This window comes from Sciurus carolinensis, unplaced genomic scaffold (assembly GCF_902686445.1).
Source record: "Sciurus carolinensis unplaced genomic scaffold, mSciCar1.2, whole genome shotgun sequence".
Lineage (NCBI taxonomy): Eukaryota > Metazoa > Chordata > Mammalia > Rodentia > Sciuridae > Sciurus > Sciurus carolinensis.
The window spans coordinates 2,687,984-2,706,942 of NW_025920141.1; the positions used below are offsets into that span (position 1 = coordinate 2,687,984).

General features: G+C 40.7%; 2 pseudogenes; both read left to right on the plus strand.

The window, feature by feature from the left end:
- The first annotated feature begins 268 nt into the window (after positions 1-268).
- LOC124974288 (RNA-binding protein with serine-rich domain 1-like) lies at positions 269-1,074 on the plus strand (annotated as a pseudogene).
- Positions 1,075-10,315: 9,241 nt separating this feature from the next.
- LOC124974290 (iroquois-class homeodomain protein IRX-2-like) lies at positions 10,316-11,789 on the plus strand (annotated as a pseudogene).
- The last annotated feature ends 7,170 nt before the right edge of the window (positions 11,790-18,959 follow it).

The window sequence follows — 18,959 nt, forward strand, 5'->3', positions numbered from 1 at the left end:
CATAACCTTGATTGAGGTAAAGAGTGATTTTTTTGAAACAGAAAAAAAATAATGTTAACCATTAGTGAAAACCAAAATAAATTAAAACAATTTTTCATAAAAATACACTACTAGGGAGCAACTGAGGAGAGCAGGAGTAGGTGGTGGCATCAGGAAGATGCTGCTCTTTAGCATAAATTGCAATCCATTAGGGATCCTTTCTCAGACTCAAGTTAGAACTGAGAGTTAAGTAAGCCATAATTGATGCACTGAGCACCTCAAGGGGAGAATGGATTTATCAGCAGTGAAAAAGAAGATCTTGCTAGAAGTCAAAGGAAATAATAAAAAGTCCAGCACCAGGGCTCCCTCTCCTACCAAATGCAAGGACTGCTCTGATGAGAAGTCCAAGGATTGATGTAAGGACAAAGGGAACACCAAGCAGTCAAGTTGAAGGACAGTGGCAGGTATAAGCCTCAGAAGAGGCTCAGCAGCAGCAGTACCAGGTCTCCATGCAGTTCCACCTCCAGCTCAAGATCCAGCAGCAGCACAGGTTCAAGTTGTGTCTACAAGTCCTCCTCTGCATCCAGGGACTGGGGATCTCCAGTACATCCTGCAGCTCCTGTTCCAGCAGCTCCTCCAGATCTCCCAGCTCTTCTTGGCACAGACATGGCATGGGTGGTGCTTCTGCTCCAAATATAAATCACTTAAAGGAGATGAAAAGGAGAGGAAAAAGCAGAGCCCTTACCCTAAACCCACCAAAGTGCTTGTTGGAAGGCTCACCAGGAATGTGACCAAGGACTTACCATGGAGATATTTTCCACCTATGGAAAAATTAAAATGATTGACATGCCTATAGAAAGGATGCATCCTCATCTATCCAAAGATTATGCAGTTGTGAAGTTTGAGAATCCAGATGAAGCTGAGAAGGAACTGAAGCCCATGGATGACAAATTGGTGGCCAGGAGATCACTGCTACTGCTGTGTTGGCCCCCTGGTCTAGGCCACCCCCCATCCCTGCAATTCAGCCCTACCAGGAGGATGATGCTGCCACCTCCCACTTGGCATAGGTAACCCCTGCAGATGAGGATGGGGTGATGCTTTCTAAGTTGCAGGTCCCCCATGAGCAGGCAGTCCTGCTGTCCAGGCCACTGCCATCACAGAAGCCTCTCCAGATCTAAATCCTCCAGATAAATAAAGCCACCAAAACTCATCTGTACCTTATGTTCCACCCAGCTCAGTGGTGACACTTTCCTAGCTGAAGGACGGTGGGCAGGAAAGGACCCCTTACTTGTAGACTTCAAAGTCAGCAGTTGAGGCCTTTCTTCTGCAGGCAGTTTCTGGCTGCAGAAATGCTGATGGTTCAGAGCTGGGCCCATTGAGGTGCCCTGCAGTTTTCTGGCTAGAAAGCTCACCCATTCCCATTCCTAAGTCTGTTGAGTGGCAGAGCCAGCCAGAACCAGCAAGCTTCCAGGAGGCAGTGTGACTCATACTATTCACAGATGACCTGAGTCAGTCTGGCAAACCTGGTCACACCCTTTCTGTTGCTGTGCTATGTCCACAGGAAGGGAGACCAAGCCCCATTCCTGTTAGCCCTGACCTTTTCCCCACTGCTTTAATTCTCTTCCAACCTTTAGGGTTGTCCTTCCACCTGTTAGTTGCTACAAATGGTTCTGTCTTTCTACGCCCTCCCACAAACCCCTGCCCGACATGTTCCTTACTCTCTGAAATTGGTGAGCAACTTGTAAGCCAGCTCTGCAAGATCATGAATGCCATCATGGTGGTCCTTCAGGATACCTTGGAGACGTTTACATTGCTTTTTTCTCTCTATTATTGTACAGTCAGTACGATAACATTGGTTTTGAGTTTTATAACTTTGTAGCATTTTAGATAAGGTTGGGTTTGTATTTGTTGTGTAGTGAGGAAAATGTATTGAATAAATCTAGGATGAGAATGAAAAAAAAAAAAAACACTACAATGAATGTAAAAGCAAGCCAGTAACTGGGAGAAACATCTCACAATACAGATACCTAACAATGAACTCAGATCTATGTGTACACAGCAAACTTACCATTTTGTGGTAACAAAAAAAAATCTAATTAAAAATTAGGTGAATTATTTAAATAGACATAAATTGTGGGAGAGGGTACTGGGGATTGAACTCAGGGGCACTAGAACAAGGAGCCACATGGCCCAGCCCTATTTTGTATTTTATTTGGAGACAGGGTCTCACTGAGTTTCTTGGTACCTGGATTTTGCTGAGGTTGGATTTGAACTCATGATACTCCTGCCTCAGCCTCCTGAGCTGCTGGGATTATAGGCATATGCCACCATGCCCAAATAAATAGACACAAATTTTTTTAAAAGTTGATATATGAATGATCATTAAGTTCATAAAAACACACTTAAATCAATAAGGAAATGCAAATGAATAACCTAGTAAGATATGTCCACATATGATACTTATTAAAATATATCAAATTTAAAATACTTGATAGTAAAACCTCATGGAAATAAAATGGAGGGACTAGGACTCTCACACTCTGCTGCCAGAATAAAATGGTACAACTACTCTGGAAAACAGGTCAGCAATTTCTCTAAAAAATAAGCATGGAACTAAAATATTATTCACTATCCTACTCCTAGATATTTCCCCAGGAGAAATGAAAGCATGCATTCATACAAAGACGGGTATCTGGGTAATTATAACAGAGAATTAGAAGCCACTTTTGTTAAAAGCACTGACTCTTAATTCAGGCCTTTCAATGTCTAAAGAGTAACTGCAAGTAGGCTAAAGCTTGCCCTCTCTGCTTCCAATTTGTATTTTATCATCTTAAACTTTGGGCCAGGTCCCTGTTCCTTTTGTATAAAAGCTAATTAGTCATCCAGGAGTAGAATGCAAGGCTTATTAGCCCTAAATTTAGCTAACCTATGTTGTCCCCCTTCAAGACTGAGGACACCCAGATAAGAGTAAGGTATTTTTGAGATTTTCAGGGACATTCAACTGCCATCTTTTATAACCTCCTGTTCCAGATGCCTTGAGTGGCTCCTACATGTCTTCTGTCACTGCCCTAAAACTGCAGTCAGTTTGGATTCTAGGAGCAGCAGAGCCTCAGAGACAGATCATTCCACTAAGTGGGAGAAATTACCCTCCATGGGAACTGAGGCTGCCACCCTAAACTGGAACAATTATCCCATGTGTACTGATTGCTCCCCTTATCTGATAAGGAATTCTCCAGAGTCACCTCATAGAACCAGTTCTGAGATAATGAGCAACCAGAACATAGCCTGATGAGATGAACTACTTCACCAGCTATGAAAATCCCCATTCAAACCCCCAACACTTGACTTTTCTGCCTTTTCTTTAAAACCTTGAGGTTTCTATCAATGCCTTGAAGCAGATCTTTGGTCACTGTATCCTTACACCTGTTCTTTCTGGTGTGGAAACACTGATTAAAACTCCTTTCCAGTCCTTCACCATTGCTTGTCTCTCTGATTGCCATATTGGGACAGGTGACCATGGTCATCGAGGTGCCATGACCACAAGCACTGCTGCATCCCACCCACTGGATGCTTCTCAGTTATCTCAGACACTCTGAAATCTGAGTACTGACAGATGACCTATGACACAGCCTAAGCATCTGTCAAAAACTGAGCAGCAGCTTGCATTTCTCTATGACTGGAAGCACCTTAGAAGCAACCTCTTCCCATTCCAGTCTGAAGAAGGAAGGGCACCCTCTCTTGCCTCAAACACCCCCATCCCAGGACTTCAGTAAAGAGATGGTTCCTTTATTCTCTAGCTGGAGTAGGAGACTCCTGAGGAAAGATGAGCAGGTCCAAGTCTGTCCCCCAGAGGTGCCACCTGAGTCCACCCTCTTTTCCCCCTTCATACCTATGGAGAAAACAGCATGGTGAGAACAAGTGAGGCTGGACATGGTCACTGGAGATTTTCTTCTCATCCAGCTCCCTGCCATCCCATTAGGGGACATGCCCAAAAATACAAAGGCCTGCTATTTGAACAGGGACCACATTTCCAGAAATAGGTGCTACTGTAATTTGTAACAAAGCAACAGAGACCGAATGGCTTAAATAGCAGTTCATTGTCTTACAGCTCTAGAAACTGGAAATCTGATGCCCAGCCGCTTTGGCTTCTCCTGAGGTCTCTCTCCATGACTTGTAGGTGCTGTCTTCTCCCTGTGTGCTCATGTGGTGGTCTCTCTATGAGTGTCCATGTCCTAATCTCCTCTTCTTAAAAATATACCAGCCAGATTGGATTAGACCCCACCTGCAGAGCTTCAGCTTACCTCTTCAAAGGGCCTGTCTCCAAATACCATTACATTCTGGGGCGCTGGAGGATAAGACTACAACATGTGGATTTGAGGAGACACAGAGCAGGTGGGCAAGCTGTGGCAAACCTTTAGATATTGTTATAATCATTCAAGGACAGAATCACAGTTTAGAGACACTAACAGCCATTGTTACAAAGCACATTTCTTTTATACTCATCAAAAATAAAAGTCATTAATAATTTATCAATTCTTCTGATGGGTCCAATATTATTCAAGAGTCCTTAAATGAAGAAGAGATGGGATACCAGGTCTCTGAGGAACTGATTCCCAGAAAGTTTCATCAAAGGGCAGATGCAGCCACAATGGGTGCCCAAGGAGGGCACAGGCACCAGGGATTGGCACTGGCTTGTGGATTCCATAGGACTCTTGCCCTCTGGACCCTTCCTAAACCAGTGGGTCCTGACACTTGTGAATCTCTGTGATCCCTCCCTCTTCTGGGTTTCTTCCTGGGGAGTGACTGCCTTTTTCCCACAGGGCTGCAAGCTCCTGGTGACAGAGTGCCTGTCACTTCTTCAGCTTGCGCCTTTGTCTCCATGATGGTTCAGAGAGTTTTCCAATCCTATCCCAATGAGAGAATGCTTTAAAAACACCTTAAATGTGTTTTTATAGTACAATCATGCTATTAAGCTTCATTCCAAAATGTAAAGCTCCATCACCATGTTTTCTCTTTGGTTCTGTAGAAGCCACAAATTCACACAGTTGGTGAGGGTGACTGCTCTGTGGCTTTTTGTTTCTTGTACTCTCTTAGGTTTGGGGATCAGGGCAATGTTGTCCATGAGGAAGTGAGATGGGATGTGATTCTTCTTATCCAATTTTTCTGGAAGAGACAGAGTGAAACTGATGTTATTGCTTCTTGAAATATTTGGTAGAATTGACATTGAAATTATTGGGGATTGGCGATTTTTTTCCTCATGAATTGTAATTGCCAAGTCAATTTCTTTGATGGTTGTAGAACTTTTTCAGTTCTCTTTGTTCATCTTCAAAAAGGGATTTGTAAATATGAGGCTTTTGAGGAATGGTCCATTTCACCATATTGTTATTTCTGTGGTTAGAGTTGTTTTAGCATTTCATCCTTATCCTTTTCAGGTCTCCCTGGCTTACGGGGAGAGCTCCTGTTTCAGTCAGCTTTTTCACTGCCATGAAAAAAGACCTGAAAAGAACAATTTTCTGAGGGAACAAAATATAAACCTCAAAGTCACACCTTCCAGTGACCCACCTCCTTCATCCACACCCTACCTGGCTACAAGTAAACACCAAGTTAATCCCTATCAGGGGATTAATCTACTATCAGGGGATTATGTTAAAACTCTCATAACCCAAACTTCACCTCTAAACCTTCATTGTCTCATACATGAATTTTGCAGGACTTCTCATATCTCCACCATGACAACTTCCCTTTCACATTATTAGTAAATTATATCTTCTTTCTGGTTTATTTTTTCCTGTCTTTCTAGAGATTTATTAATATATTGATATTTTAAAAGAACTACCTTTCAGTGTCATTGATCTTTCTCTGCTCTTTTCAATTTCATTGCTCTTTTCTTATCTGTTTCTTTCCTTCTGCTTGCATTGGCTTTAAATTTTTGGTCTTCATTGTCCATTGACTTAAAGTGAATACCTTTAATTGACTTATCTTTTTTGTTATCTTTTTATTAATTAATTGAGTTATCATTTTTGAGTTATCTTTTTATTAGTTAATTATCCTTTCTGTAATGTGGGCATTTAAATTTCCTTCTAAACACTTATTTCATCTGTAACTCAGAGTTTGATATTTTGTTTAGTTCAAAATATTTTCTAAATTTTCATAAGCATTTCTCTGAGACCCATGGACTATTAGAACTGAACTGGTTAATGTGTTTAAGGAATTCAGTGTTATCTTTCTCTTGGTGATTTCTACACTAATATCAGACCATATAAAATGTTTTATGTGATTTCCATTCTTTTAAATATGCTAAAATTTGATCTGAGACCTAAGATGTGATCTATCCTGTTTCATATGGCAAGAAAGTGTACCCTCTGCATTGGGTAGAGGGTCTATGAATGTCACTCTGTGCACTTGGCTTCTGTGTTCTGTTCTCTGCCCTTGATGATTCTCTATCAGTTTGATTGATGACGTAGAGAACAGTGTTCAAATCTCCATTTCCTCCCATGGGTCACCAAGTTCTCCTTTAAGTTCTGTCAATTTTTTCTTCCCAATTTCAAGCTCTGACACTGCACTTTTAAGATTATTGCATCTTCTCATAAAATGACACTTACGTTATTATAGAATGTCCTTCTTTCTTGTTGGTAGTGTTCTTTGCTCTGAAGTCTACTTTCTGTAACATTCATTTTCTTTTCATTAGTGTTTGCATGCTGTATTTTTCCATTCTTTTACTTTTAACCTATGTATATCATTACATTTGAAGGGACTTCTACAGTATATATAATTATTCTTTTAAAGTTAATTCTGACACTCTTTGTACATAGATATTCTGTGTATATGTAGAAATAAATTTTACTGTTACTATTGTAAAGCAACAATATATAGTTTTCTGGAGTTTTTGTGTTTTGACCTTTGGGCAGGGTTAATTGTTTTTAATTTATTTTTATTGGTGTATTATAATTATACATAATAGTGAATTGCTGTGTATCTATGCATGCACATAACAGTGTCTCCCTTTCCATCCCTTCCTCCTGCTCCCTTTCCTCTACTGTCCTGGTCCTCCATCTATAGTCTTTAAAAGAAATCTGTCAGTCTGTATTTTGATTAATGTGCTTAGACCACATATTTAATCAAATCACTGATATATTTGGATTTAGCTACATTTGTTTGTGTTTCCCATTTGTGCCATTTGTTTCTGCTTTCTCTATGTCTCTTTTCTCCCTTCATTTGCATAATGTGAATTCATTAGGGTGTTGCATTAATTTGTTTTATGATATTCTCATGTAAATATTTTAGTCGTGGTCTCAGTACTTAAAACTTTGCATCTCTACTTCAGGCCATATCTACAGAATTCAAATCTAGTTGAGTTAAAATCCTAACTGTACAAATTACACTGTGAAAACATTCAGAAGAAAATATGCTATGTGGCTTGATAGGGAAAGAATTTCTAAGGAGACCAATATAACATGCCAGGAGTAGCAAATGGCATGCCCAAAAATGCAAGTGGCCAATAAATATATGAAAATATATACAATCTCAGTTGAGAAACGCCAACTAGGCCTACAGTGAGATATCATTTATATTCTTGAGACTGCAAGGGAAGACACACAGACCATTAAAGCAATAATTATTGGTGAAGATCTGGAGCAATGACATATCTTAGGCCCAGCTGCGGGGGAGGCTGAATTCTTTCATCTACTAAGGGAGGCAACTAGAACAGATTACTCACACTCTGACCCAGCAAGACATCTACTCTGGTGCCTAGGGTACACAAAGATATATAAGGTGTATCTGCAGCAACACTATTTCAAATAGCAGAAAAACTCAGATGCAACTTGAACATGACTGAATTAGGTGTTGATATATTCATCCAATGGAATACTCTACAGCAGTTAAAAATAATAGAGAGATTACACACCATTTATGTATGATTTATCAAAATGTAGAAATGAATTCTATTGTCAAGTACAACTAATTAGAACAAATAAAATTAAATTAAAAAAGAATAAGTCACATTATCTCAACATGATTTTAATGAAGGGAATGAGAAACTTGCAGAAGCATGCACACAGTGTATCATCCTTTAAGAAAAAGAGGATGGTAAAGCACCATATATCTGGAATGCTCCTTTAAATTCCCGGGAATCAGGCTAAGTCAAGGGAACAAAGAGAGCAGGCTGGGGTCAGAATGTCTAGATAATTATATCTTGAAGGACACTGACATTCTGTCATGTATGCTAGGAACTAGGATATGTTAGTGTCTTCTGTAGAAAGCTGCTTTTTTGCATGCATGAGGGGATAGCTGCTCCTTAGGATGTTGGTCATATAAAGCAAGCTAATACTGATGATGTCACTGATTGTGCAATCTAACCTATAAAACCTCCCTCCACACAGTGACTGTTGCTGAAGTGAGGGCACTGCAGAAAGGATAGGTGTCTTTCATTCAGTTGGCCACCACCAGACAAAACACCATAAGGAATAAGAGATATTATCTTCTGGGGTGGCATTGTGAGGACAGGAGACACTGCATGATGAAGCACTATGAGGGAAGAAGGTCCAGCCTTCACCACTGGGCTCTAGTAAAGTTCCCATCCAGCCTGCCACCAATGGACCTTCCCCTAAAGTATTTACCCTACAGCTCACTCACTATCTCTGGTGTCTCTTCCTTGACCTTTCAGCAACCTGTTCCATGCCCTAGCACAACTGGGCTGTGGACATTACAACCCCACTGATAAACTGTTCAAATTATACAAATTAAGTCTGTGTTGTTTAGGAATGCATACATACATAATAGCATCTAATGGAAAATACATATCATATCTTCTAAAATGCATATCATTCTTATTATCAAAAAAAAGTTAAAAGAATAACTTTTGATAAAAGAATGTTTTATCACATACAGGGACAAACCACACAATATTGAGAGCAGGACATACCTGGTTTTCTGAAATAGATTGTTTCCATTTGTCCAACATTTTGCTCCTACTGTGGCAGGTCAGGTTCAAACATCACTCAGGTGATCACTCAGCAACGGCTAAATTGCATCTTAAATGCTTCACTTTCCTCCACCCACCATTAGCCTGTTGGTCTGTGTATCATCTTACTGTGGCTTCTGCAGATTCTAGGTCACATGAACTTGGCAACTATTCCCATGTATTCTGTCTAGCATTCCCAGTTTCCTAAGTAGCTGAGTGAGGGTCTGCAGGGGAGTTGGCGGACACAGACGTGCCACTAACCAGCCTGCCCCTGTCCCTTGTTTCTCCACAGGTTCTTCCGTCACTGTAATAACTTCTTTCTTATGCTTCCTCAAACACCATCAGCCCAGTGTCTGGAAAAATGTCCTGTCCAGCAGACCCAGCTGTGTGCAGCACTCAGGTCCTGCTGGGGGAATCAAGGTGTGGCACTGTAAGGTTGTCAATGAGCCCCACAGCCCAGGGGAAGGACAGCACCCACCCATTCACTCTCTATTCAGGGGATTGGCACCTTGGATCCTGGGTGGTTAGTTTAAAATGTTATAAATGAAATAACTGCATTGAACGTCCTCAAGCATATTATGGCAGGTGGCAACGACATTTTCTTTTAAAATACTACAAAAATGCATTCAATTTTTTTAATGTAAAAAATACAAGCAAGTGGATTTTAGTGAAATCTATTCAGAATGAAGGTTTTCCCATATTTTTATTGGTGCATTATAATTACACATATCAGTGGGATTTGTTACCTATTCAATACATGCACATGACATAACACTATAATTTGGTCAATATTCCCCAGTATTTCCCCTTTTTAGTTTTACATGACAGCAGGAAAATTATTACACATTTCCAAAATCACTTCATACCAACTTCTGAGTAGCTGAGGAAAAGACAAACATATGGAGAAATCAATTCTTTTTTTATGACAAAAGAGTCCATTTTGACTCCGGAATTAAAGGGGCAGGACTTACATCCTGTGGTCACATATATATGTATGGGTACATTCTTCAGTTTTAGGTAGCATGGAATCCTTTCTTGAGTACACTTTGTACATAGTATATGTATGATATACATGGGATTTAAAATGGAAAATTTAAATAAACAAACCAAAAAAAAAAAAAAAAGAAAAAGAAAAACTCCTGCTGAAATGATTTAGAATAACATTTTATCTCTCCGGACTCCAGACATCCCCAAACCGCGACCGCTGGGCTGTGCCCACTGGATTTGTGCTGCTGCTGCTGCTGGTGCCAGCGCCGCGCCGCGTTCCTCTAGCCCGGGAGCCTCCAGGCTAGGGCCCAGTCAGCCTGCCTAGGCTAATCTGCATCCGCCCGAGGCCCGGTGTCCGCCGCCGCGCCTCTCCCAGGCGGGGTGTGGATGGAGGGCGCCGCTCGCGCTGCCCGCAGCTCCGCAACACGGGCCGTGAGACCCGCACCCACCGTGTCCTACGCAGAGGGCTACCTGTACCAAGCAACCCGCTCGCTGGCGCTCTACTCTTGCTCGGCTGCCCACAGCGCTTCCGCCTGGCCTGGCCTCGCTGTGAGGAGCTGCCGCACTCCGCATCCGGTTCTGTGTTCAGCCGGTACCGGGCTCGGCGGTCTTCACGGCGCAGGTGGTCACCGGCTTCGGCAGCCTGTTGCATGCTAGACCAACGCTGCCATCGCAGGCTTCGGGTCCTACACGGGCGCACCCTACCACCGCGCGCGCCACTGGGCTGACGGGCGCCACCGGCTACCATCCCCTAGGTCAGCACGACCTACACGTACCAGCTCAAAGACCCAGCGTACCGCAAGCACAGCACGCAGGACGCCACAGCTACGCTCAAGGTCTGGTTGAACGCGGACCGCAAGAAACTGTACCCCACCAAGGAGGAGAAGATAATGCTGGCCACCATTACCAAGTCGACACTCACGCTGGTCTCCACCTGGTTTGCCAACACGCGTCGGCGGCTCAAAAGGAAAAACAAGATGACTTGGGTTCCTAGGAAAAAAAAAAAGCAAGTACAAGGACGAGGATGAGGGCGACGCTGCAAGGAACAAGGAGAGTCCTGAAAAGGTGCAGGAGGGCACGGTGACCTAGGCGGAGGATGGAGGGATCAGCCTGCATGTCTACTCGGTTAGGAATCACTCGTGCTCACCCGAGTCATATGGAGAGAAACAGTCCTGCTGCGCCAGCGAACCCCTGTGTCAGTCTGGCTTGGAGTGCAAGGACAAGTACGATGATCTAGAGGATGAGGAAGACAAAGAAGGAGTGTGAGCAGGACCTGGCGCCGCCCAAGTCTGTGACCTTGTCCCTGCTTACCCGCGTGGAGGTGCCACTGCTGAGCTTCTCGCCCGAAGCCACGCCTCGCGGTGGCGGCGCCAACCAGACGCCCCTGGGCAGCGAGACGTCACCTGGCACACAGCTGCCCACCAGCAAGCCCAAGCTGTCGTCGCTGGCGGAGATAGCCACGTCGGACTTCAAGCAACAGAGCCTGGACCCGGTCTGCGGGCCACAGGGGCTGCCAGCGGCAGCGGCACCCACTTCTTTCCAGGCACCTCCAGGCTGTTTGCCTTACCTGACCTCGCTGCTGGTCAGCAGTCACCTCTACTACACGACGCCCTTTTATGGCACCTACACAAACTACAGGAACTTGAATGTGGCACTGCAGGGTCAGGGGCTCCCGCGGTACCATGCAGTGGCCAAGGCCCCCCGGAGAGGTTCTGCAAGCAGCGCCTAAGACAGCCATGGGCAAGGCGGGTACATACTGGCTGGAGCCCCGCTACCTGCCCCCAGGCGGCAATTAGGAGCCCAAGAAAATGCCAGCGAGGGCTGCATGGTAGTTGACGCAGACATCCTGTCCTACCTATAGAAGGGCCAATTTGGCAGTGCAAATAGGTGTCACAATTGCTTTGGAAAAAAAAATTAAAAAGTCAGCAGGTCTTTCCAAGCCCATAAATATACAGATACAAAGCACAGATCTGTAAATCTATACCACATCTTGTGCCACTGTAAAGAAAAAGATCCACACAGCACTTCAGCCCACAGACTCTAATGATTGGAGCACACTTGGATGTATGTGAATTTGTTGGTATAGTATAGTTTCCCTGATGTATGTGTGACTTTTTAAAACCATCTGTTATTTTCTCAGGATATCTCAAATTGATCACTTCTTTGCCACGGTAAATATTCTATAGATGTGATAAGATTTACTGTAAAATTTGTTTGTAAAAGATGTACACAGTAGAAATAGAATGTAATTGAAGAACTTGAGTACTTCAGAAGTGGAAACAAATTTGATATTTATTTTTATAATGATATAAAGCTTCTAATAATTTATACAAGTTGTCTTGCAATGGAATCTAAACTTTTGTAAATAAATTCTGCCTGGTTTATTTTTTGAACATTGCTGGTTATACAATCTTTGCTGGTTGTTTAACACGAATTCTTTACTGATTTTTATCTTTATTGTAAATAAAGATAGACTAATCTACAATAATATGGTATTTGGGACTCATTTTTCCTGAAGAGCAATTTGGGTTGGAACCCTAGGAATGGTAGACTCCATGTGATCTGAGTTCACCTTTTTAATGAAAAGCTGTGTGACATAAACTCTCCTTTCTCCAGCACATTTAAAAGAAAAAAAGGCAGAAAGGAGAGAACTACACAATAGGGAAATATATATATATATATATATATATATATATATATATGCATATGTTATTTTAGACTATGTACAAATGTGTTGCAAGATCATAATTAAATTTTTGTTTTCTGAATATATTGTTAGTGTAAATTTGTAAAACTTGGAAAAAATAAAATGATGTGACACCCCTAAAAAAATAACATTTCATATTTTTTGTCTAGAGTATTGAAGTCATATTTATCAATTGCTCTAGAATTTTAACACAGACCACAGTGTCTAATTTCACAGAATTCCAATTTGATTTACCACTTAAGGAACCACACTCAGCAGAGAAAATTACCATATGTAGCCTTCCTCCTAGACCTATAACCCAGTTTAGTCTAGTTTCTCAGACAGTTTAATGGGAACTATGTCAGAGACAAGGTGATCACCTGAACCATTTGGGAAAGGGCTTACTCAATTTCTTATTTTTGTATATTTTATGAGACATTTGAAGGTTCATAGGTGTATTCAGCATTAATCTCATTGCTCTCAAATGTCATTCATCAAACCCGTAATAAATATACTATCCAAAACGAAAAAAAAAGCTGACCCCAGAATCCAGCCTTGCTCCATGCTGTGTGCCTCTGCCATCTGGTGGTCAGATCTCATTATAGGAACCCAAAATGATCCTTTCTCTGTATTAAGGACAAGATCTTTTTACAAATCATAATCACCATTAAAGCGATTCAAAATACACTACAAAGTTCTATAATATTTACATGATTATCACACAGTAAATGCATTTTAATATTTCATGATGTGCAAATTTTCATATTTATGTACCATCTAAAAAGTTTCATTTCCTGAAGTTAAACTCAGGTCTTGAAAAATGTATTAACCAGGTCATAAAGAACAGAGAGAAATTCCTGTTAATCTCCCAATGGTGGCTTTCCCAAGGCTCAGGGAATGTTGAGTGCATTTGCGTTTTAATATTGTACTTCCATTTATTAAAGCTAAACATATTCACTGCAGAAGACTTTGAAATTACAGAACTTGATTTTTCTCTTTTGACTCCTGAATTCATTCAGAGTGTTTCCTGCATGGATGGGTTGGGGGAGGATGTCAGGACACTCCCTTATCTCATCCACTTGGGTCACAAGATCTGGCAGAGCAACAGGAACTAGAAGCTTTGAACCCTTAATTCTAATAACAACCTCCCCTGAGGTCTGCACTTGGTTTTTCACATCTGAGGGACAAAAGTCACTTCTGCTGCAGAGGGAATAGCTGTGCCAACATCAAGGCCTTTCCTAACTCAATATAACAAATATTTTCTTATATCTAAATTTAAATCTATGATCCACTTTGCGTTGATATTTGTATGTGCTGTGAGAAGGGATCCAACTCCATATTTGTGATGTGGATAACCAGTTGTCCCAGCACCATCTGTGGAAAAGATTCTTTTTTCCCCAATGAATTGTCTTGGCAACCTTGTTAAATATCTACAGACCTTAAATATAAATTTTTCCTCTGAACTCTCAATCCCATTCCATTGATCTACACCAGCAATTATCCTACCAGCACTGCATTGTCTTCAGTATTTATGGGGAACTGAGTCTCTTGGAAGTAGTACATGTTCCCCTGGCTACTGCTCTTGCTAGGGTCATGAACTCAAAGAAAGGGTCTTCCACCCACAGTCCTTGGTTTTGACAGTAGTGTAAAACTGTGAAAAAGGAATTAATGATCTTGAGAGTAGGGTACAACTTCAGACATTCATGGCTCCTTGCCATAAGTACTCTCTTCAGTATTCCTTTTAGTCTAAGAATGCTAGCAACAAATATCCTTGGTTTCTGTTTGTCAGCAATAATTTCACCTTTGCTTTTGGAGGAATTTTAGTGGATATAAAACTCTAACACTTAAAAACTGTCATTCAATTAATTCCTGATTTCTCTGCAGCAGTCAGCTGTACCTGTGCTCTTTTAGAAAAATGTGGCTTTTCTCAATATTTCCCTTGAGGCTTTGGTTGTGAGCAATTTTACTGGTATGTGCTTTGATGTGGATTTTTGCAGAATTTGTTGAATTTCTGGGTTAATGCCTGTCAACAATTTAGCAAAATTTTGATCACTCTCTTAAAGTTATGTTTGTCATTTCTATTTCACTTTTATTAGGACTCAAATTTAGAATGTTAATTTTTGAGTGTGTATAAAAATCTTCTCTAATGTACTTATGATTTTCTGTCTTTTCTTCAATTTGGATGTTTGCCATTGATCTGTCTTCTAATTCAGTAATTGCAAGCTCTGCTATAACAAATAAGCTATTAAATACATTTTCTGAAATCTTAATTTCATAAATATTATATGTCAGTTCTATAATATTTACTTGGTTTTTAACATAGACTCAAATTCCCTAATGATATTCTGTGTCCTTCTTCCATGTTTTCCTCTACCATCTTCAACACATTAACAACGGTCATGTTAAAGACCAATTCCAATAACAGGGCCTCCTGAGGTTTGCCTGTATTTCTTTTTTTCTTGTCTGTCATCATTTCTTGCCTCATCCATGTATGGTTATTATTAGATATTTTGTATTAAAAGCCTTCAAATGTTCCAGAGAGCATCATATTTCACAAGAGATACCTCCTCTTTTCTTTAGTTCCATTGAGAAATCAAGAGTATTAGGCTGAGCTGATATTTTAGCTGGACACAGTGCACCTTTGTTTCCTTACACTCAGATGTGGGCACCCTGTCTTTTGCATGACATTCGTGACTTCAGCCCTAAACTCTCATGCCCTTACTACCTAAGACCAATTCTGTATTTAGGATTCCCAAAGTTTCTCCATTCTCCTATTGTACACACTTTCAATATGAGGAAAAATTATAAAGGGGAAGCCTGGTGTTATGGTTGAAGCAGTGATCCAAGTGGTTCCTTGGATCCTAAGCAGTGCAAGATTGTAGGAAAATTTGCTCAGACTTTGAGGCTCAAAGCCAGGCTCGTGAACCTCCTACATACTGTGAACATAGCACCCATTCATTGGGTCAAATAGCCCCTGTAGAAGACAAATTGTACAATGGAGACCCCTTGATATCTGACATATTCTCACTCTGACTCCACATGACCTTTAAAAGCTTTTGTATGAACTATGGAGAGATCAAAAAGAAAGGATGCAACAAATATTTAAATATCTAATGCTACCTACTGTTTATTATAACTAATTATGAAGAAAGGTGATGTGTGAGATGCAATTTTACTTCTGGTTTCCTGTCATATCAAAAAATGAAGAAGCTGTTACAATAGAGGATTACAGTACAACTGAGCCAAAATTCTATGAGATTCTTTTGGTAGATTTTCACATCAATGGTACTCAGTTGTCCACATCTCCCAAGGTCCACAACCTTTTGGTCCCTTGTAATCTGATTCTGATCTAGTCAAGGGGCTTCTATTATGGTTTACATAAGATGTGTTCCCCAAAATCTCTACATGTGAGAAAATGAAAAAAAGTTTAGAGGTGAAATGATTGGGTTAGGAGAGCCTTAACCTAATCAGTGCATTAATCCACCTGAATGGATTAACTGGGTAGTGACTATAGGCAGGTACGGGTTGGCTGGAGAAGGAAGGTCACAGTGGGTAATCTTTGGGGTATATATTTTGTTCCTGCTGAGAAGGGCTCTCTCTCTCTCACTTCTTCCTGATTTTCATGTCCTGAGCTGCTTTCCTCCACCACATCTTTCTGCCATGAAGTTCTGCCTCACCTTGGGTTTACAGCAACAAAGTCAGCCATTTATAGTCTGAGACCTCTGAAACCATGAGTCTCAAAATAAACTTTTCCTCCTCTAATTGTTCTTGTCAAGTATTTTGTTTACAGTGGCAAAAGAAGGGCCAACTAAAATAGCATCCTTTGGTGAAGGGGATACTGGCAAATGTGGCAGAAGCAGAAGTTTCATAAATATTTGCACATTAGTACTTACCTTTTGCAAACACAAACACCAAGGTATGATGAGATCAGGAATGAAAAGTCTGACATAGACCCTCTATCCCTGCCTGGTCAGGTGTTAGGCCAGCATAGATAATTACATTTCAAGTTGAGTCTTCAGAGTGATCACATTATTTGAGACAAGACCACCATAAGAACCACCAAGCAAAGGCAAGTTCGAAAACCACAATCCACCAAAGTCATGATGAGAACACTAACTCTGTTAGGATACACTCCACCTATTCCTCCTCCTGCATTCCCTCCAAACCCAGATGAGCCTCCATCCAGATGTGAAGCTCATAATTCCCTTGATTTTAAATGTGCCTGTCCTGGGAGAGTATATGTGTACACATACACATATCAAACATATGCAAACATGTGTGCACATGTACAATTTACACAACTGTGACATGTTGATCAAAGGAACTTTTTATTTGAAAATCTTTATTGTTTCTATGCATTATTAGTATGGTTTCATTCCAATTTATAGATTTCTATGGTTGCTTTTTCACTCAATATCTGAGGTTCTCAACCAGAGGTGACTTTACCTCCCCAGAGACATTTGGCAAAATCTAGAGATGCTTTCAATTGTCTCAATGTGGAGATGCTGCTGCTCTTTACCTGAGAAGTTGGAGATGCTGATACATCCTCCAATACACAGGACAGCCCCCTATAAAAAAGGATTATCCAGTTCAAATGCCAATGTCAAAGTTGAGAAATTTGCATTAAGCACTTTGTTAGACAGACCACTCTTTGACTGTACTACAATTTATTTTTTTATTTACTTATTTTGGCCTTACAAATGATACCACCATATATAATCTTCAATATGAACATGGATGAGAGTGTTTCTAGAGCTTGGGAGTGGAGTTGTTGAGTCACTGGGAGCATGCACATCTGACAGCCAGAATAATAATAAACTGCTTCCCAAGTCACAGTGCCAGCTAACTCTGCAGTCAGTCTTTCACAGACAGCCCCTGAGTGTATATTTTCATACACATGCATTTTAAGGGGAGGGATCATGGACTGTTGCACTAACGTGACACCTAATAACTCAGTTCATTCTGTTAGCAATGATAGCTATTTGTGGGCTGTACATGTTGAAAGTATTATATTCCACATTTCAACTCTTTCCCATCTGAAAATATATTCACCCGTTTCTGGCTTTTGTTGTTGTTGTTGTTGTTGTTGTTGTTTTGAATCATTATAAACACAAGTAGAGTACTATTTTCATTTCTCTTGTTGTACACAAAGTAGAGTCACACCATTTGTGTAATCATACATGTACAAAGGGTAATGATGTTTGTCTCTTCCATTATCTTTCCTTTCCCCTGCCCCCTCTCCAACTCTCATTTCCCACTACAAAATCCAACCCTCCTCCACTCCTTCCCTGTTATGTATCATCGTACACTTATCAGAGAAATCATTCAGCCTTTTGTTTTTTGTGATTGGCTTATCTCATTTAGCATGTTATTCTCCAACTCCATTTATTTATCTGCAATTGTCATAATTTTAATCTTCTTCATGACTGAATAATATTCCATTGTGCATATACACAACAGTTTCTTTAACTATTCGTCTGTTAATAGGCATCTAGGTTGGTTCTACAATCTAGCTATTTTGAATTGAGCTGCTATAAACATTGATGTGGCTGCATGATTGTAGTATGCTGATTTTAAGTTCTTTGGGTAAAGACCAAGGAGTGAGATAGCTGGATCAAAAGGAGGTTCCATTCCAAGTTTTCTAAGGAATCTTCATACTGCTTTCCAGAGTAGCTGGAAATTTGCAACCCCACCAGCAATGTATGAGTGTATGTTTTCCCCACGTCCTCGCCAACACGAATTGTTGCTAGTTTTCTTGATAAGACATTCTAATTGGGGTGAGATGGAATCTTAGGGTAGTTTTGATTTTCATTACTCTTTTTACTAGAGATGTTGAACAATTTTTCATATATCTGTTGATTGCTTATAGATCTTCTCTTTTGAAGTGTCTGCTCATTTCTTTAGTCTATTTATTGATTAGGTTATTTGTATTCTTGGTTTAAAGGTTTTTGAGTTCTTTATAAATTTTGGATATTAGTGCTCTATCCGAAGTGCGTATGGCAAAGATTTTCTCCCACTCTGGTAGACTGTCTCTTCACATGGTTAATTGTTTCCTTTGCTGAGAGAAAGCTTTTTAGTTTGAATCTATCCCAATTATTGAGTCTTATTTTATTTCTTGTGCTTTGGAAATCTTGTTAAGGAAGTCTGGTCCCAAGCTGACATGATGAAGATTTGGGCTTACTTTTTCTTTTATTTGGTGCAGAGTCTCTGGTCTAATTCCTAGGTCCTTGATCCCTTTTGAGTTGAGTTTTGTACAGGGTGAGAGACAGGGGTTTAATTTCATCTTAGTGTATATTAATTTCCAGTTTTCTCAGCACCATTTGTTGAAGAGGATATCTTTTCTCC